Here is a 21843-nt window from a genome sequence, read left to right on the forward strand (position 1 = left end):
TGCCTTGGAGAATTTGAGCATGACTTTACCAGCGTGTGAGATGAGTGCAATTGTGCAGTAGTTTGAGCATTCTTTGGCATTGCCTTTCTTTGGGATTGGAATGAAAACTGACCTTTTCCAGTCCTGTGGCCACTGCTGAGTTTTCCAAATTTGCTGGCATATTGAGTGCAGCACTTTCACAGCATCGTCTTCCAGGATTTGAAATAGCTCAACTGGAATTCTATCATCTCCACTAGCTTTGTTCATAGTGATGCTTTCTAAGGCCCACTTGACTTCACATTCCAGGATGTCTGGCTCTAGGTGAGTGATCACACCGTTGTGATTATCTGGGTCATGAAGATCTTTTTTGTACAGTTCTTCTGTGTATTCTTGCCACCTCTTCTTAATATCTTCTGCTTCTGTTAGGTCCATACCATTTCTGTCCTTTATCGAGCCCATCTTTGCATGAAATGTCCCTTGGTATCTTTAATTTTCTTAGAGATCTCTAGTCTTTCCCATTCTGTTGTTTTCCTCTATTTCTTTGCATTGATTGCTGAGGAAGGCTTTCTTATCTCTCCTTGCTGTTCTTTGGAACTCTGCATTCAGATGCTTATATCTTTCCTTTCCTCCTTTGGTTTTCGCTTCTCTTCTTTTCACGGCTATTTGTAAGGCCTCCCCAGAGAGCCATTTTGCTTTTTTGCATTTCTTTTCCATGGGGATGGTCTTGATCCCTGTCTCCTGTACAATGTCACGAACCTCATTCCATAGTTCATCAGGCACTCTATCAGATCTAGTCCCTTAAATCTATTTCTCACTTCCACTGTATAATCATAAGGGATTTGATTTAGGTCATACCTGAATGGTCTAGTGGTTTTCCTTACTTTCTCCAATTTCAGTCTGAATTTGGCAATAAGGAGTTCATGATCTGAGCCACAGTCAGCTCCCGGTCTTGTTTTTGCTGACTGTATAGAGCTTCTCCATCTTTGGCTGCAAAGAATATAATCAGTCTGATTTCCATGTTGACCATCTGGTGATGTCCATGTGTAGAGTCTTCTCTTGTGTTGTTGGAAGAGGGTGTTTGCTATGACCAGTGCATTTTCTTGGCAAAACTCTATTAGTCTTTGCCCTGCCTCATTCCGTATTCCAAGGCCAAATTTGCCTGTTACTCCAGGTGTTTCTTGACTTCCTACTTTTGCATTCCAGTCCCCTATAATGAAAAGGACATCTTTTTGGGGGTTAGTTCTAAAAGGTCTTGTAGGTCTTCATAGAACCATTCAACTTCAGCTTCTCTCTTAAAATGCAAAAAAAAAAAAAAATTAAAATGTGTTAGCCAAATTCTATAAAGGATGTTGTTGTTATTAAGAGTTGATGATCATCATTATTGATATCTTCCTATACATGCTCCAACTAGCTAGAGAGAATGCTATAAAATTGATATTAAAATTTAAATCAACATATTTATTCTGAAAATATAAATTTTCCTAAGATTAATCTATGGATAATGCAACTGCATTAAAAAGTCCAACAAGATTTATTACGGATTTGACAAACTGTCTTTAAAGTTTATGTGCAAGAGCATGCAGCCAAAAATAGCTAAAGAGAAGAAAATAAGATAGAGAATGAACTCCATCATGACTTGTAAAGATGTTAGCAAAATAGAGACCATGCTGATTGGCCCAGAGGTATGCCAACATAAAATAATTCCTCCATAAAGAAAAAATACAATTAGAACCTATTCCATATTCTATGCAATAGTTAATTCCAAGTGAATGAAAAATTAAATTAATAAAGAACAGTATATTTAGAAGAAATACGAGAGGTCATATTTAACACCCAAGGGAGAGAGGGAAGGATTTCTTTAAAAAAAAAACTCACAAGATTATAAATCACAAAGGAAATTGTAGTAAATGTACCTATATTATAAATGAAAATGGTTGGGACTTCTGGCTATGGAAAACAGGATGGTAAACCTTCTACCCCACAAAACCAAGTTTAAAAGGAAACAAAATTATCAAAAGCAAGTATTTCAGGCTTCTGGAGATTGACCAGAAGCATATAGCGAATTAAGCATTTACTCATAAAGAGCTGTAATGGCGCCCCACTCCAGTACTCTTGCCTGGAAAATCCCATGGACAGAGGAGCCTGGTGGGCTGCAGTCCATGGGGTCGCAAGGAGTCTGACACGACTGAGCGACTTCACTTTCACTTTTCACTCTCACGCATTGGAGAAGGAAATGGCAACCCACTCCAGTGTTCTTGCCTGGAGAATCCCAGGGACGGGGGAGCCTGGTGGGCTTCCGTCTATGGGGTCGCATGGAGTTGGACACGACTGAAGCGACTTGGCAGCAGCAGCAGCATAAAGAGCTGCTGAAAGCTTGGGTGAAAACTGTGGGTGCAAGTGAAAGGCCCTTAGTCGTGTCAGACTCTGTAACCCCAGGGACTGTACAGTGGGTGGTGGCCTATCCTTTCTCCAGTGGATCTTCCCGAGGCAGGGATTGAATCAGGGTCTCCTGCAGGACTCTGTGACCCCAGGGACTGTACAGTGGGTGGTGGCCTATCCTTTCTCCAGTGGATCTTCCCGAGCCAGGGATCGAATCAGGGTCTCCTGCAGGACTCTGTGACCCCAGGGACTGTACAGTGGGTGGTGGCCTATCCTTTCTCCAGTGGATCTTCCTGAGCCAGGGATCGAATCAGGGTCTCCTGCACTGCAGGCGGATTCTTTAGCAGCTGAGCCACAAGTTCAGTTCAATACTTCAGTCCTGTCCAACCTTTGAGACCTCATGGACTGCAGTATGTCAGGCCTCCCTGTCCATCACTAACTCCCAGAGCTCACTTGAATTCACGTCCATAGAGTTGGTGATGCCATCCAACCATCTCATCCTCTGTCTTTCCCTTCTCCTCCTGGCTTCAATCTTTCCCAGCATCAGGGTCTTTTCAAATGAGTCAGCTCTTCGCATCAGCTGGCCAAAGTATTGGAGTTTCAGCTTCAGCATCAGTCCTTCCAATGAATATTCGGGACTGATTTCCTTTAGGATGAACTGGTTCGATCTCCTTGCAGTCCAAGGGACTCTCAAGAGTCTTCTTCAACACCACAGCTCAAAAGCATCAGTTCTTCTGTCCTCAGCTTTATTTCTTTCTTAAAGCTGAGCCACAAGAAAGCTCCCCCAAAAATCTGTGGGAGCCTGAGGCTATTTGCCTGAATCTTCAGCTAATCTTCGTACCATCAGCTCAGTTGTCGTAGTTTTTCCAGGGCAGGATTAGCTGTGAAAACCAGTAACTTTGCTGCCATGAGTGGTTAACTTGATTTGGAGCAAAGGGTAAAAACTCATGGCTTATGGTGTCAGTAAAAGTATAAAAAAAAACTAAGTAGGAAAAAAAAATGGGGAAAATCCATGGCTCTGCTAGCCTGTTAGTCCCGGTTGTGCTGAGTGCAGATCAGCTAGAAACTTAAGGGTAATCCTTGGAAAATTAGAGAGCCATAGGAGGGTTAAATCCTTTTTACACATCCTTGGAAGACAGGAAATCTATGTATGCAGGTCATGGAAGATGTAAGAAGGTCCTGGGGAAAGTAAAAGCCAGGGCAGATCTGAGAACTGCCTGAACTTTGAACGTGCCCCCTTTCCACACTGCCCTCGTTGCAGCGTGGAAGCCTTACATTTTGAGCACAGACTTACACTTGAGCACACACTTGTCTCCATTGTTGGCTGGTTCCTAAGCTACTCAGACACTGGGGCAGCCATAGGAAATCATCAGTGGCCCCACATTGTCAGGGAGGCAGAGACTACTGATAAGTGTAGGCAAGTTAATGCAAAAAAACCAAACCCTCTTAAGACAAAACGTTTCAGAGTCCAGACTTTTTACAGTCTATTATTTCATTACTCCATTTTTTTGAACTACAAAAAAGTATGACATGCAAAGAAATAGAAAAGTGTGACCCAGACTCAGGAGGAAAAAAAGCAGACAGTAGAAATGAATTCCATGTTTACTTTAAGACCCCCGATGTTGCTTTGGGCCAACAAAGACTTCTAGGTCTCATATGTTAAAAGATTTTTAAAAAAAATGATGTTTAAAGAATTAAAGGAAAATATAATGTCAGTAACTACACAAATAAGACAACTCTATAAATAAATATTCATTATAAAAAATAAGCTGATGGAAATTTTAATAGCTGACATGAAAAACTATTAAATTATTTTAAATAGTATATGAAATAGAATAATTAGTGAATTTGATTGATTTGTTGAAATTATCTGATGTAAAAAATAAATTTAAAAATATTGATAAAAATGGATAGAGCCTCAGAAACATGTGGGACCACATGAAAACTCCATCTGGGCATCTGTTAGGGCCTCCTCAACATTCAGAAAAATGTGGTTCTCTTCCTGACTATGTTAGAGGCCACTTATTAGACATGGCCGCTGATTTCCGAATGTCTTCTACTGCAATCCCTTCATCTTTTTGTGGTTATTTTAAAAGAGAGCTTAAAAATATGTTGTTATATTGACGCATTATTTAGAATTCCTTTTTAGTGATCATGGTGTAAAAGTCTCACTATATGTTGCTTGATTCTCATCGAACGACATTTACTTTGCTTTTGCTTCACTTTGCCTGTTTTCAAAGAATATTTTAATTTTAGAGCAATTTGAGGTTGATGGCAAAGTTGAGAGGAGGGTACACAGGTTTCCTATACGCCTTCTGCTTTCACACAAGCGTAACCTCCCACTATCAGTATCATCAGTATCCCCACAAGAGTGGTGTATTTCTTTCAATTAATGAACCTACATTGACATGGCCTAATCACCCAAATTCCATGGTTTACATTATGGTTTACTCTTGAAGCTTTACATTCTATTGATTTGGACAAATGTATAATTACATGTATCAATAATTATAGTATAAAAAGAGTATTTTCACTGTCCTAAAATCCCTCTGTGCTTCACCAATTTTCCCCTCCACAACTCCTGGCAACCACTAATATTTTTTTATTGTCGCCATCGTCTTATCTTTTCCAGAATGTCATGTAGTTGGGATCATACAGTATGTGTAGCCTATTGGTTTCATTCACTTAGAAATATGCATTTAAGTTTATTCCATATTTTTTCATAGCTCAATAGATCATTTCTTTTTAGCACTGAATAATTTTCAATACTGTGTTTTTCTGGTTTGTCAATGACAAAGAATTCTCCTGCCAATGCAGGAGACATGGGTTCGATTCCTGAGTTGGAAAGATATCCTGGAGAAGGAAATGACAACCCATTTCTACATTCTTGCCTGGGAAATCTCATGGACAGAGGAGGCTGTCAGGCTACAGTCCATGAGATTGCAAAAGAGTTGGACACAACTTAGCAACAAAACAACAACAATAATATTCAATACTACACTTCCTGGATGTACTAAAGTTTATTTATCCATTAACCTACTGAAGGACATTTTCATTGCTTTCAAGTTCTGACAACATTGAGTAAAACTGCTATAAATATTCATGTACAAGTTTTTGTAGGGACATAAGTTTTTCAGCTCTTTTGTGTAGATGCTGAGGAATGCAATTGCTCAATCACGTAAGAATATGTTTAGTTTCTTTTCTGGTGCCTTGAGAAAGAGGGGACAAAAGCGGGTATTTACTAAAAGGTCATCCACAGATCAATTTGAAATGACTGGCTGGGGAAAGGCTATATAAAGGGAGTGGAAACTACTTTTCCTGTTTCTTTCCTAATAGGAATGTAGCTTTTCTGTTTTACTGTATGTAGTGTTTGCCTTCCTAAGTTTTTAAATCACCTGGAGAGAGGAAAATACCCATAGAATTAAACTATTTAATAATATATTCAATTTACTTTATTCAATATAAAATACACAATGTTAATTTTGTATAGAAAGTTTTGAATTAGTATGCAAATAGCATTATAACCAGGAATTTAATGTTGTTTTTAAAAAATAAAGGAGAAGATTCTTTCCATCATGTTATGTAAAGAAGCACCAAATTAACTTTACTACAAAGTTTTCCTGTGGTCAAATTCATGCTTAGCCTCCAGAAGTTCAACTTGAATATAAATAATAAACATAAGTTTATTCTTTAAAAAAAAATCCACACTTATAAGATCAACAAAAATATTTTAAAGGTCTGACAACTTGAAATATTAGAAAATAAACATTTCAAAAAAGATCGCTCATGCTCTGCTTTGGGAATGTAAACAGTTATAAGCACTTGAAAAACAATAAGGCAATATCTAATTAATGAAAAAAACCATTTACAGTGTTCTATAACCCAGCGACTCCTCTCTGGGCTATGTAACTTAAAAAACACCACATGCAGAGTCAGTAGAAATAGAGAATACTGGCACCAGCATTTCTGAGAGCACAAATCAGAGCTAGCCAAAAATCATATCAGCAGCAGGAATGGTGATTAAATTTTGATGAATTTCGTCTCATGTACCATTTTCCAGTAATGAAAATAAATTAATTTGACCTACATATATCAACAACCTCAGAGCTCACAAACATGGCAGTGAGTGAAAATGCAGGTTTCAGTAATGCACATACAGAGCGACTCCATTTGCAAAATGTTTAACAATATGCAAAACAGAATAACACATTCTGGAGACATGCACATATGTGTGATAAAATGTAAAAGAAAAAATGGAATGAAAAATAGTGTGTTTGGAAGAGAAGTTACTTCTAGGAGAAGGGAAAGCATGTGAGTGAGGCTGGGTGTACAAAAAGCTTCGACAATATTTGCTTTGCTTTGTTTATTAATCTGAATGGTTAATATGCAAATGTTTATCAATTTTGTCTTTTGCAGACTGAAAGTAATTTATAAAATTTATATGAAAGAAAAACTCTAATGTAGTCCAATCACATTAGGCCAATTTGAAACAGAGCTTACTTAAAATTACTAATAAATTTCAGTTTATGTACAAAATTGTAAGTATTTTGAGGAACCCAAAGTTTTAATGAAAGTCGAAAATTAAAATAATTTCTAGTCTAGGGGGCGCCAAACACACAGCACACCGTCCTGGCTTCATCGTCTCTTCGCAGCTCTGCTTAAGCTGATAAACAGAAGTTCCCACCACTCTCTTTCAGGCCTCATAGAACTTCTGTGGGAAGCTTCAGCGATACTGATGATCTTATTAAATATTTAGTGTTACTAGAATATGACCTATTTTTTGTATCTTATAACGTATCTTTTGTGACTTTCTTAACTGATAGGTGCTACTGGAGTCCTGAAAACCAGGCACTAACAATGAGTGACTTTGGAACAGAATCTGGATGTAATAAAAGATTCCAAAGGAGACCAAGAATCGCTCTGATACTATTAAGAGGCTGTGTTTCAAACTATTAGAGATAATGAGAAAATTAAAATTTAGCATTAATCTGTATACCATTTAGTTTACTAAAAATATTGTGGAGAAATACATAGAAGAGTATCATTAGCTTCCCAATTGCAATATGCTTCTTGATTCTTACAGTCATCCTGCCCTTCCACTTGACATTGACTCCCCTCCACGTCCATGACATTTGAATCCTAAGAAGGTCTGGCCACATTAGATCTTCATGCCAGTCAGGTAATGAGTGGGTCCATCTGGGTGCATCATCCATTCATCACACTACCATTTCTTGCTGCTTAAATCAGGGGTACTCAAATCTTAACTTGAATCAGAATTACCTACAGGGCTTGTTAAGACATGGATTGCAGGTGCCACCCCCAGTGTTTTGATTTAATAGTCCAGGGAAAGAGAAGTTGCATTTCTAAGAAGTTCCAGGTGATACTGCGCTGCTGCTTTAACCCACAGCTATTTGTTCCATTCATCCACCTTTTCTGCACAATTTCTCTTGGCATTCAAGTCTGTGACTTCCAGTCCAGACTATACAGAAAATGCAAAAGTTTATAAATAATTTATCTTTTTATTTTAATAGAACAGTTATCTCCATAGTAATGCCATTTCTGTTTATAAGTGTTTTAATATACTTTCCATGATTCCCTATAATTTTGAGTAGCAATCTGGGAGCAGGTCGCATAGGCTGTGCATTACCTAGGTGGGCAAGGGGGAGGAGGAAAGGATTAAGGACCCTTGGCTTCACAACACTATTACTCTATAAGAGACAAGGGTCGGGTTGTATCTGGGAATTTGAACAAGTAATTGAAGTTATTTTCCTCACGGGCAACTGGGGATAATAATACACCCTGTGTACACCACTGAAGAGATTAAAGGAGATTGTGTGGACCCTTATTGGAACTCAATACACCTGAGTTCCCATTCCCCACCTCTCCTCTTCTCTGGTGAAGTGAAGGGAATTTGGGGAAAAAAACATAGACGTTATAATAGTTAAGTGGTATTTGGTCTTAGAGGACAAGGAAGATTGGGATTTGCCAATGTATTTATTTCCAAAATTTACATTGTACAACACCCTTCTGATATAAGTGAGGCACCCCCACCCCCGCATCCCATGCCTCCACCTCAATATAAGTGAGGAAATTTGGAGACAAATGGTGACTCTCTTTAGATCGCAGTAGTCTCCAAGAAATGGAGTGTGTTCTAGTTAGGACTGTCTGATAAAGCCATCAGTGACGCTGGAGAGGGTGTATAGCTGTCCTGTTAGTATAGTCACCATGGCTTCATGAGGCTTTTGAGCACTTGAAATGTGGCTAGTGTGACTGAGGAACTGAATTTTAAGTGAATTTAAATCTAAGTATCTACATAGGGCATAACGACGGTATTGGAAGTGCAGATCTGGAGGTTAAGGTAAATTGGTTGTGTTGAGAATAAAATCCTGGTTCTTCCAGATCTAGGAGCTCATGGAAATTATTTCTCGAGTGCAATGCTACTCCACCCCCACCCCAACCTGCATGATTATCACGAGGAAGAAATAAGGTCATTAATGCAAAGTGTCAAGCAGAGTTACTATTAAGAAATAAGTTTATTAATGCCAAGTGTTCAGCAGGCTGTCTAGCACACAGGAAGTGCTCAATAAATGCTGCCATCTAATCCTAATTGTTAGTTTGGATACTGATAAAGTTTCTTCTTCAAAGCTTTCTATGAAAGAAAAGTAAATAAATTCTGTGGAAATATTTATTACCCAATAAGTTCTTTAGATTATAGGCAGTTTGTTTGTGTGTGAAGATTTGAAGACTACCTGAGAACTTCATCATCTAGACATTTAACAGATGATTAGAATAATTTTAAACAGTTTTTTGATTCAGCACTTCATGATTGATTTGAAAAAATACTTGTATTAATATCTATAGATGTATGACAGAGGTTGATTCATGCAATAAAGTAGATTTTGGATGAATTAATTTGAAGACAACCTTGTTCACTCATAACTGCTGAGCTAGTGCCCTGCTAGGAAACATATATTTATTGTATAATATGAATCTGTGTTTTCTGTCTTTGGATTCTGTGCATATGTGATCATATTTGACATTGAAGTGGGTGGAGCAACTGTCCTGAGAGCAAGAGAGGCTGAAGGGATTTTATGTCGGATCGCTTGAATCGTGTGGAGAGAGGTGACTATCAGTCTGCATGTCTTGGCTTCCTCATCTATCTCATGGAGAGACAACATACACCACAGTGCCGTCTGCTTCTGAGAAATATGGAGGGCATTAAATCACTCATGAGAGCGAGGTGTGTGGAGCCTTAATGAAAATCAAGTGTATAATAGGAAAATAAGGCGCAGCACATTTTATTCCGCTCTCCCGTGTGGCCGTATGGATGGATTCTTCCCAGGAGAGAGCATAATCGTAGAGCATTTTAGTTGCAGATGTGAAACGAATGTAGCTCCTAGCTGAATATTTTCCCCAGCTTTGTCCATATGAAGCACAGATGTTTTACAAATCACTTTTATAGTAAGGCTAAGATAACCCAACCAGGTTTAAAAGTGATCACATTTTTCAAATTGGGCAGTTTCCCAAGCAGTGCACTCTGGAAAGAGAGTTGGCTTCAGGAGGTGATTCCTGGCATAGACCCTGGGGCTCCCAAAGTGCAATCTCAGAGAAGCTGAGTGTGGCAGAGCCCATCTCCTGATATACAGGGGGCAGGTATGGCTCCCACACTTGGTGCCAGAGTTTCCTGAGCGGCGGCATATCCTTTCACACGGGGAGAAGGAGCGGACTCGGTGATGGACAGTGTCAATATATTAACACATGTGTATGGAATCTAGAAAAATAGTACCGATGAGCCACTTTGCAGGGAAAGAATGGAGATGCAAATGAAGAGAACACACTTGTGGACACAGCGCGGAAAGGAGAGGGCGGAGCAAATTGAGAAAGTAGACGATTTCATGTGTAAAATAATAGCTAGTGGGAAGCTGCTGTGTAACACAGGGAGCCCAGCCCGGTGCTCTGTGGCGGCTCACAGGGGTGGGATGGGGTGGGAGGAGGCAAGGCCGGCACAAGAAGGGAGGGACATGCATCAGTTACCACTGATGTGCGTTGCTGTATGGCAGAACCCCACTCAACAGTGTAGAGCAATTCTCCTCCAATTAAAAAAATGAAATCCTCTTAACAAATTCTAGCTCCTGTTTTCATGAGTCATAAATGTACTAAGACCTGGGGTTTCGAGGTCCCGCTATGGAGGGCCTCCACTGAACCAGCCACACTTGGGACTGTTGCTGCCATGCAGATGTGCAGGAGTTAAGAGAAAGCACCTTACCAATCCGTCTTCCCAGCAGCATCTCAACTACCGAGAAAGTCGTCTGGTGTTGGCGTAGGGAGTGGCCACAGCCTGAGCTCAATGTCAGGTTACTTTCGTACCACCGACTTTGACAGTGTTGCACCTTCCTCCTGGGCTCTCAGTATCACAGTCTAATTTCCATAAATAAGTGACTCCCTTGCACTTGAGAAAGGAGCACAGATTGGTTGAGATGATCGGTGCCAAGAATATCTATACTTTGGAAACAGAAATTCTCTCCCTTGACAACAAGAATGTGATCTTGTACCAGTATGCTAAGAACCCAGTAGTCCCCAAACAACGTATTTGGAATCACTCAGTTGTGCCTTCACCTGGAGACTGATGCTAGTCCAGTCTGAGTGTGGTTTGGCGAATCAAGTGCATCTATTCTGACCCCCTGGCTGGATCAGATATGATGCCCAGGCCAGCATGTCCAATCACGTGGGCACTTGCCCAGGTTTTCTGGGGCTGACTGCTTGAACATAAGCACGTGATCGCTCAAGTGTGTGCACACAGACATACACTTGCCTACTCGCTAAAAAAGACAAGCCATAAACTTGCAGTTTTGAGAACAATAGGAAAAAAAAATCCCCGCCCCCCAAATTCAAGGTCTTCAGAAAGGCAGCAGCAGGTCTCTGCCAAATAATCTGCACGGGAGCTTGTCTCAAGATTTACATGCAAGTTAATGGTGAATCTAGGTTCACCCCAAACTGAGGACTTTCCCAAAAAAAGAGCAAACTCTCACATGGGCATTTAGGAAGCAGGAAGCAAATCTGAACTTCTTAAAGGGATTTTGGGTCTCAACTTGTCCACTTTGCAAAAGAGCTTGTAGTTAGTTTCACACTTTCACATAATTCATGTACATGATTGAATTGATAAAGCAAATTTGCTCAAGGTCATCAAGCTTTGGGCAGAAATGAGTCGTTTGACTCCAAATCCAAAGAACTTTTCCCCCCACTTTGCAACATGCCTTGAGATTGTGCTGATCACTTGTCTGATTTCCTCATTAAGATTCATGGTCTGATGATGTCAGAGCTGGAAGATCCTAACCGAATCTCCTTCCAGCTTCCCCTCATTTTATAGAGAGGACTAGAGTCCCGAGAGATCCTGTGGCTTGGGCAAGTTCACAGAAGAATGACCAGATTGCCAGTCCAGGAACCCAGAGTTCAGGTCTCTGACTTGTCTTAAGCCATCTCTACTCACAGTCATGTTAACTTTTATTTTCTGGAAAAATATAATAAGGTCAAACTTGCCAAAAGTCTATCCCTTCAGGGGAACTTTGTTTCTCCTAAGTGATAAGAGTATCAGTTTGCAACAGGCATTTGACATGCAGAGGCCCTGAAGATCCAGTGAGATTATTAGAGAACATGAAATTTTATTTCTTGTTAAGAATTCTTTTTTTTAAATCTTACCAACAGGAAATTAAATTTTGCTGACCAGTTCAGGCTCCCAAACCAGACAGACTCCCTTAATAAGAGGAATGTGAGTGAACAATGATGCTAAAGCACATGACCAGTCCAAGTTCAATGCATGAAGCAGGGAACTCAAAACCAGTGCGCTGGGACAACCCAGGGGGATGGGATGGGGAGGAGGTGTGAGGGGTCCAGGACGGGGGACGCGTGTACGGCTGTGGCTGACTCATGTCAACGTTTGGCAAAGACTACCACAATATTGTAAAGTAATCAGCCTCCAGTTAAAATTAATAAATTAATTTTTAAAAAGATGCTATAGATAATGTTAAAAATACATAGTAAGGGATCTCTCTGTTCAGTCTGGTGGTTAAGACTGTGCACGCTTAATGCTGGGAGCATGTGTTGGATACCTGATTGGAGAACTAAGATCCCACATGACTCGTGGGGTGCACACACACACACAAAAAAGTTAAAATCATACTGCTCTCCTGTGGTTAGAAACTTCTACAGGCTTAGGGACTGGAGCAAAGGAATAAATCCTCTACAGTCTGGCTGGACTTGTGCGGCAGTTGTGTGCTTTCGAAGTATCTGACAAGCGACAAAAAGCACAGCGGTCTGCGGGTGAGGCAGGCGCGGGCCTGGGTATCTCGAAAGTTCACCCCTGTGAAGCCCACACGCAGCCAGCGTGGACAACCACCCGGCCAGATCTGCATCTGTTGTTTTGGTTATCACGCTTGGTATGGGCCCTGCTACAGGCTGGAATCTGTGGTGCTTGCTGAAGACAGAGACGAACCCCACAAGGTTACAACACGTTGCTGTGATTGAACAAATGATGTATTTATAGGACAGAAAGAGATGGTTGTGACAACCTCTCAAATCCACTCTTCCAAACCTGAGGTCTATTGAGCCATCTGTCTATTGTATGTGCTCCTTCTAGAACCAGGGCTTTGCAGTTATTTCTTTCTCCTGCTCCGCCACAAGAAGGTGCCCTAGCATCAGCTAGACCGGTGTCCAACAGCTGACTCTGCTGCCTTGGTTCCCTCTTTTGTAAACTATGGCATTACTAGTATCAGCACTGAGGTTTCTCGTGGGGATGAATGTGCTCAGCCAAGTGCTGGTGAATGAAAGAAAACAAGCTCAGACATCAGCTAATTTTAATCCAGTGGTCTCCTTAAACGACCCCATTCTCCTCACCGCTCAGAAGGATCCAGGACACACCAAGTCACTGTCCTTTCTATAGTTTGACTTTCTCTTCTTTAAGGGCTCCATCAGCGTCCTTGTTCAACTGTGACTTCCTCTTGGGTGAGAACATTGCCTGGTTTCTGTAAGTTCCACGGATCTGGAGACCTTTCCAGTTTAAAGCCTGGAGGCCTAGATGTTTCCGTGGGCGGGGGTAGGAGGTGGGGCTGGAATTACAGCAGATTGTATTTTCTTCTTTTTAATCACAAGCATCACAGTTTGAAGGAGCCTTGATGTCACAATTCAATGCTCCACCACACAGAGTTCTCTCTCACAAATGATTAAAGAGCCTTTCCTTAAAAAATTAGCATGAAAGACGATTGCTTACTTCACAAAGTAAACTCCTTCCGTGGTTGAGCAATTCTAATTGTTCTTTTTAAAAAAAAAAGTCCTTTGTGTTGAGTGAAATCTGTCCCTCCATAGAATTTCTCCTTTGATACTAGTTTTTCCCTCTTACTTCCAAAGATAATGCTGACCTCAGACTAACAAATGAGCTCTGTCTTGGTTTCTACTGATTTGGCAATGATTGTCAGGAGTGTGACGAAGAAGGCAAGGAGGCTACCTCATGGCTCCGAGGGAGACAGAAATGGGGCCCCTGCACCACGTCTGGCCGCAGGATAGGGCAGGGCAGGGCACGGATCGGTGATTCACTGGCTAATCATGGCCTAACTCGCCTGCCATGGAGCAATGCTTTGGACATCTGGCCTCATGTTTTCTAAGTACTTTATTTGCAAAGTTAAACATTTAGATTTTCTTCATGCCCTGTTTCTGTGCATTTATCAGCTTACTGTTTTTTTTTTGGGGGGGGGTGGATTAACATATCAATGTCAGCCAAGGTCTGACTAGTGCAGGTAAAAAGCAGTTGTTTTATTTTCCTTTTCCTCAAGGAAGTCCTCATGCATAATATTTGACACTCACTCTGGGGCTTCCCTGGTGGGGTCGCAAAGTCAGACATGACTGAGCGACTAACACCTCACTTCTGTGTTGGAAGAGCCACTCTGCCTCGTGGAATTCCCCATCTTGTGTTCAGACTCTCAGTTCAGTCCTCGGACCCCGTCTTGTACCGGCTCTGCCATCAGCTGTGTCCTCTCCCACCCTCTCCCTGCTTCGCCGTGTCTGCAGCCTGGACTCAGCATTCTTGCCCAAGACATTGAGAAGTTGCTAGGTTTGTCTTCTGGGCTTTCCAACAGCACCTCCTCCTCACACCACACATTTCACAAAACTCTTACAGTCTGAGCTAGCGTCATCTGACGATTCCAGTCAGTATCTTGGTCCATCATAACCCCTTTTGCGGTGTCTGTGTATCAGAATGAAAGGGCGCTGAGTGCTCTAATGTCGTCATTTCAGGCAGCAGCACAAGAATCGAACGCACTGCAGCTAGGGGAAGACTGGCCCAGGCGGAGGGCACGGCCGCTTAGGAACAGAGCTGGGAAAGCCTGTGTGCCAAGTGTTAGCCTCAACATGGTGCTGAAACGTGTCTAAGAGCAGTGGGCAGACATTCCAGGTTCTGAAGATGAATCATGGTGGCCTGAATGGTCTCCCGCTGAGATGGTCCTCCCAAGTCTTTACTGACAGTCCTCAGTTCCTCTGTGTGTGCATAGGCAGGGTTGGCAGGGGATCTTAGAGCACCCTCAACTCCTGGAGACCTGGCCTAAGGGGCCTCTGTAATTCTGCAGGGCGATGTTGCTGTGATGCGCCCAACCACTCCCTGCTTTTTATTGCACAGTAACTGAACAGGGTTCCAGGTCCATCTACCAGCACAAGGGGCGTGGATTTGCAGGATTCCCACCCTTCCCCGAGGAGCTGCTTGGCAAGGGATTGTCAGTCTTCCTCTTTGTGAACCCAAATGTGAATAAACGTGTGAATAAACGTGCCCTAATAGTCTACATGACTATTACGTGCTCAATTGCTTCAGTAGCGTCTGACCCTTTGTGACCCCGTGGACTGTAGCCTGCCAGGCTCCTCTGTCCGTGGGGATTCTCCAGGCAAGAATACTGGAGTGAGTTGCCACGCCCTCCTCCAGGGGGTCTTCCCAACCCAGGGATCCAACCAGCATCTCCTGCATCTCCTGCATTGCCGGTGGATTCTTTACCCACGGAGCCACCTGGGAAGCCCCTAACAGTCTACATTTCATTTAAATGATAGTTTTAGCCACAAGAGGGAATGAAGTCCTAGATTAACAATCAGAGGAAACTATTTTTGAATTATTTCTAACTCATGAAGCACTGGTTTCTGGAAAGCTACATGCCACAGGTTCAATTCTGTAACCAGTATCATTGAAGATAAGAGTGTGGTGTAAACGGATAACTGTTCTCTGAAATTTAGGAGGCCTGGAGTTTAATCTCACGACAAAAATTTAGCAGCAATCTAGAGCCCCGGCCCCAAGCCTGAAGCTAAAGGGAAGAGTGGTCCAGACAAGCTGAATGGTTGGCTGAGTAAGATTAGAAACTAAAGTAAGCACCGTGCCAAGTCACGCCACGTGTTTCAGGGCTGGGACCATGGCAGCTCCATGACCTTGTTGCTATGATGTTCCTCTTGCGGGTGACTTACAAAGCCCCTTCCTCAGTCCTGGGACAGACCTTGGATGCCACAGAGTTGGGCTTGCCACTCACTGTGCGACTCTAGGGAAGTCAATGAACCTCTCCAAGTCACAGTCAACTCAATTGGAAAGTAAGAAGGATGGGTCGAAAATTGTATTCCCTCTGCATTCCTAAAATGACTAATTCTTTGAAAAGACCATTCAAGTATATTAGCGTGCCAAAGACATATATTCAACTAAAACTTAATTAAAATATAATACGAAGTCACAATGGAATTTCTTCTGATGCCTAATTCAGTTGCTTCTTGGCTCATCTAGTCTCAACAGAGCACTGAAGTAATTCAGGCAATTCACGTAGTGCAGTGCAGCTGAGAATCAAAACCATGGCTTCGTTCAGTCCTTAATGAAGTCACTGCTTACTGTGGGGACGCTTCCCAGGGCCAATACATACCACTGTGGATGGCAAGGAAAGAGTGTTTAGGGGCCATGGAGGATTTTTCCCGGAAATCAGAATAATTCATCTTGGAACATCCTCTGAAAGAAATTTGGGGTGTTCAGAGTAAAAGCCAATTTTGGCCCAAGGATAGTCAAAAATCTCACTGCGACCAGAAGTGAAATTGTCCTGAGATCCGGGCGGGAGCACAGAGTCCGTGTTCTGCCTGCTTCTTCCTTCTCTTCTAATGAAATGAAGATATTCTCTTGGAATGGCAGGCAGAGCCTGGCCTGATGCAGAGGGTCATGAGCATAGAATTAAAGACATATCAGAATTCAAAGCATTCTTAGACAGAAGACCACAACCTCCTTCCATCAGGGACAGGTAATAAAAATCCCAGGGAGGCTGCGGAGCAGTAGCAGAGTCAAGGGCCAGAGCCAAGAGGGGAGCACCCTTAAAACTAGGAGAGATTTCTGAGGACATTGGAACAATGTTGCTTGGACGTGGAGTGGAATCAGACTTAAGCCCTTAACATAGGCAGGCCAGGAATAGTATCTCCCCTTAAACATTTCTATTTGCTTAAAAGTAACTGTCCTTCTAAACTCTATTCTTTAGTTTAATTTTTCGGATAAAAGTACATCTTCAATAAAGAAAAAGCCCAAATTAGATAAAACCCATTAGAAAAAAATATAATCAGCTCAAAGCCTAATAGGGAAAAAGTTCTTTAGGATAGATACAGTATTATGGATATTCTTTGAGATTTGGAAATTGTGTACTATTGCATTTTTTAACTAGAATACAGCCTGTCATGTTTCTCAGTGTATTCTATTTTTTGTGTTACTCAATAATGTTTAAAACTTTTCAGATATACATCGTACAGTCTCCTCTTCATATTCCTCCCAAGTCCCTTCTTTCTTCTTTGTTTCTTCTCCTCTCTGTTTCAACACGGACCTTCGTTATAGGGTTTTCCTCATTGAATATTTCTGATGCATTAAAACTCTCAGGAATTTTGTATGTTTGTTGTATATAACCACCAGGGTGAATTTTATTATTAACTAAAAGTTCTCAGTTAATTGTTATAGGTTTTCAGCATATGTGAATTATATGTTTGTCTCCTTTGCAATGATTACAACTGTTAAGCTTCCTGCCATATGCAGTGGCTAGAACTTTTTCTTAGGCATTATTATCTTGTCTTTAATTGGAATATCTCTTAAACTGTACCACTGTGTTGTACAATTGGTTTGAATATGGTTTTCATGTATTTGTGGCCAACTGAAAATATGTATCTGTTTATTCATAGTTTCTCTAAATTAAAAAATAGTTTTCAATCAGAAATGGGTATTAAATCTTAAATGCTTTCTTCAGAGCTAATGAAATAATTATATACTTTGTCTTCTGTAATTTCCTATTGTAATATATTATTTCACTTTTATATTAAGCCATCCTTAAAATGTTGGGATAAATGCTTTTAATAGACTAGATTACTTTCTGTCACAAAAATTTCATATTCTGAGTGACTTCATGCAGTAACGTGTTTCCTGCTTCCATTGTTCATCAAATGCTGGTTAATGAGGGCCTCTGCTCCATACAGTCATTAGAAGCCCAAGCTCTGTGGTTGCAGGGGCCACCATCTTCTGGGGAGCATAGCATCCTTTCTGTATCCCTTAACTCTAGCCTGTGGCAGGAAAGAAAGAGAGCTTGAAGGATGGAACACCCAGCCCTGTGGCTGGTGACACTCCCTACCACATTCACATTCTGCGGTGAGAACTGGTCATGATTCCGTCTAAGATACATGATTCCACCCAAGATACAAACAGGCTGGGAAATGTATTACAGCCGTGTGCATAGGTGGGAAAAGAAATGGAGTTTGATAAATGCACCATGTAGTCTCTGGTACAACTTCACAGTATGTGTACTTCTTTGAATTATCTTCTGGGTTCTATTTCTAGTTATTCTAGTTAGAATATTCCATACTGGTTAAAAAACAGGGTTGCTTAGTCTTTTTTCTCTGTCACATCTTTGTAAGATTTTGTGATTAGCTTTGATTTGCAATGTTTTCCTCCCCCTGCAACTTACTTTCCTGTGCTCTGAAACACTGTACAAAGTACCTAAATTACTTATTTCAGAACTCTTTTCCTTTTCAGTTTTTTCTCTGTCGGAATTTTATATCCAGATTGAGATTAATATTCAAATGTTATCATTCCGTGTAATTATTTAACATAATATATTAGTATAATATCATTTTTAATAACCAACAGTTATTTGATAAACTTTCAACATATAATTATTTACAGTGAGCTCTGGTTAGAAATGTGAGTTTCATCCTTTTCCACCAATATTTTTGTGAAGCTCCAATGTAACCCCGGTACATGGGCTCATCTTCCGGTCAGCAGGTGCATCCTGCTGACATTGTTTTCAAACCTGGGGTCTTTTCATAAACAAAAATGTAAGCATCTTGCACAAGTAGATGATTTATCCAAGCGTGCCTGTGTGCCAAGTTCCTTCAGTCGTGTCTGACTCTGTGTGAGCCTGTGAACTGCAGCCTGTCAGGCTCCTCAGTCCGTGGGATTCTCCAGGCAACAATACTGGAGTGGGCTGCCACACCCTCATCCAGGGGAACGCAGAGTCTCTTGCATTGGCAGGCAGATTATTCACCAGTAGCGCCACCTGGGAAGTCCCGTATCTAAGCATAGAGTCTTTCAATTCTTTTATCATTATTTTTCCTTTAAAACTAGACTCTTTTCTAATGTCTTTTGTTAGAATTGCAAGCAGTTTGAAGCCAGACTGATTTTTTGTTCCTTTAGAATTTTCTCCCCCTTTTCTACCCTCCTCCTCCTCCTGCTCCCACTTCCGTTCTCTCCCTCTTCCTTCCCTCCTTGGCTTCTTCTTTTTGTCTTTCTTGGATGCTTCTGGGGTTTTTTATCCTCAAAATTAAAAGAAAATAAATGCTTAGGCACAGGATTATTTTAATTAATTTTGCTAGTACTTAGCGAACTTTTTCTAACTGAGGTTTCTTTAGTTCAGCTAAATCATCTTTGACTGTTTCTCATATTATTGCATTAACTGCATCTGCTTTGTTTTCTTTTTATGGGTTTCCTGTTAAATATATATTCAGTCTTCTGGATCTTCCCCCTCTTTCTATATTAATTGAATATAACAGAAAGTGCAACTTAAACTAGCTTAAATAATAAATCAAGTATATTGGTTCTTTCTGAAGAATCCAGTGGGAGTTCTCGCGTCAGGCGAGGAATAGGCCGAGTTCCCACCCTTGGCTCTGTGCCCCTGTGTTGCCTTCATCTCCAGGTTGGTTTCTTGTGTGGTTTCAGGGTAGTCTCCAGCAGCATTCAGGGTCATATTTGTTCTCACTCCCATCCAGACATACCTCTTCCCACAATCACTGAGCAAAAATCCTGATCTCCCAGGTCATGAATCGCATGCTCAGCCCAGAAATAGTCCCTGTGCAAAGAAAGGTGTGCACAGTGATGGGCACGTTGTTCACACCACTGGGCTACCCCACAAGGGGCAAATGTATTGCTTTCCTCAAGACGTATCGCTTCTCTCATCTTTAGCCTGATTTCCATATTTTATCCTTCTCTGATTTCTCAATAAATTTCATAAGTTAATTTTCTCTTTTGGATTCATTAAGTTCTCTGTGATCATGGTGGTGAAGGGAGTGGATTATGCTTACTTCTATATAAATTAAATCTATATCTCAGATTATATATAATAGGTACAGGTCAGATGTTAGTGAGATTATGGCAGAAATTTCCCCAAACAATCTTAAACAACTTTCAGAAAAACATTTCATTATTTTCTATAACTGATCTAATCTTTCTCATACTTCCCTGCCCTGGTGAGTACTGAAGATGTTGGGGAGGGTTACTTGAACATGCCGTTTAGCAGCATCCAAATCACTTCTTTTTGAAAATAGTCTATTTGGGGTAAATGTTGGTTTTTTCCTATTTCCTCCCCTCCCCACCACTCTCCATAATGTGTTGCTTGGGTCTTGGGGGCGGGTGGCTCTGTGTCCTGGTGGCCCTAGCGGTGGGGTAGTAGGGCTCTGTGTCTGCACATGGAGTCTGAACAAGTCTTCACACTGGCCTGCATCCTTGTAAATCCCTGGTTTTGCCGCCAGTGCCACCTGGCCTTCAAGGTGAAGTGAAGTCAAGTGAAGTCAAGTCACTCAGTCGTGTCCGACCTTTTGCGACCCCATGGGCTGCAGCCTTCCAGGCTCTTATGTCCATGGGATTTTCCAGACAAGAGTACTGGAGTGGGGTGCCATTTTCTTCTCCAGGGGATCTTCCGACTCAGGGATTGAACCTGGGTCTCCTGCATTGCAGGTGGTCGCTTTACCCTCTAAGCCACCAGGGTAGTAATAGTCAAAATCGCTGTGACAAACCCTGTTGCTATCTCTTTTGGATGATATCCCAACCCTGGGCCTCCTCCCCTTTTCTAACACCACGACTCCTGAATTCCATCTGCTCCACACTGCCCGCCCTAGGATTGCAGGAGCTTCTGGACTTCGGCTGTGGGGAGCCACCAGCATCGCTGCTGGGCGTTTCTCCAAACGCCTCCCTTGGCTGGTGCTGCACCGGCTCTTTCCATCATTTTGGCCGTAGGTCCTGCCCTAGGGCTTCCGAGGCGCTGCTAGTGGTAAAGAACCTGCCTCCCCACACAGGAGACGTAAGAGAGTGGGGCTCGATCCCTGCGTCGGGAAGATCCCCTGGAGGAGGGCGTGGCGACCCACTCCAGTATTCTTGCCTGGAGAACCTCATGGACAGAGGAGCCTGGCGGGCTGCAGTCCATAGGGTCACGCAGAGTCAGACACGACTGAAGCGACCTAGCGCTCACGCATGCCTGCCAGAGGGAGGGCTTCTGCTGAGTAGTGTGCGGTTTCCTCCTCGTGCTGTATTCAGGGAGGTGGCTCAATACTCCTAGCATCCTCAGGTTTCCTCAAGCGTATCTAAATTTGTTCGGTCCTTCCCATAGATTTGGGCAGAGAGGGGGCGGGGGAGTCCCACCTGTGGTACATGTCTTAAACTCACCTGCCTCCCTCACCCTCCAGGGAAAGACGTGGTGGGGTTTCCAACATCTCTTCGAATACCTTCCATCATCCGCTGAGATCTCTCCACTCTGCACTTATGATCTAATCACTGATTATTCTACCAGGCCTGACTTTGGGTAAAGAGTCACAAAATAGCCATAAAAACATTGGGGTTTCTCTCCCCCAAACTGCTCCCTGAATAGGAGGAGGCTTTGCTTTCTGGTTTCTGCGTAGATGTGCTGTTTGTTCTGGAATTCTCCCAAAGTAGATTTTACCCCTTTCCCTTCTAGCCAGCACTTACTCCTCTGAGACAGGAGTTTTAGTTCTTCCCTGATGTCTTCTTTTAGAGAAGGGAAATTGGAGTCAGTCCTCTGCCTCTTCCAATCCAGACACATCTGTTCTATTTGTAGCAAAATGTTCTCTGCATAGATATAACTCTGTTTTATTGCCAGTGGGGGTGATGTCTATGTTTACATTCTGTTAATCCTTTCTATAGAAATCTGGAATTGTGGATTGAGATATCAGGGTTCACAT

The sequence above is a fragment of the Bos taurus genome, chromosome 28 (assembly GCF_002263795.3).
Source record: "Bos taurus isolate L1 Dominette 01449 registration number 42190680 breed Hereford chromosome 28, ARS-UCD2.0, whole genome shotgun sequence".
NCBI lineage: Eukaryota > Metazoa > Chordata > Mammalia > Artiodactyla > Bovidae > Bos > Bos taurus.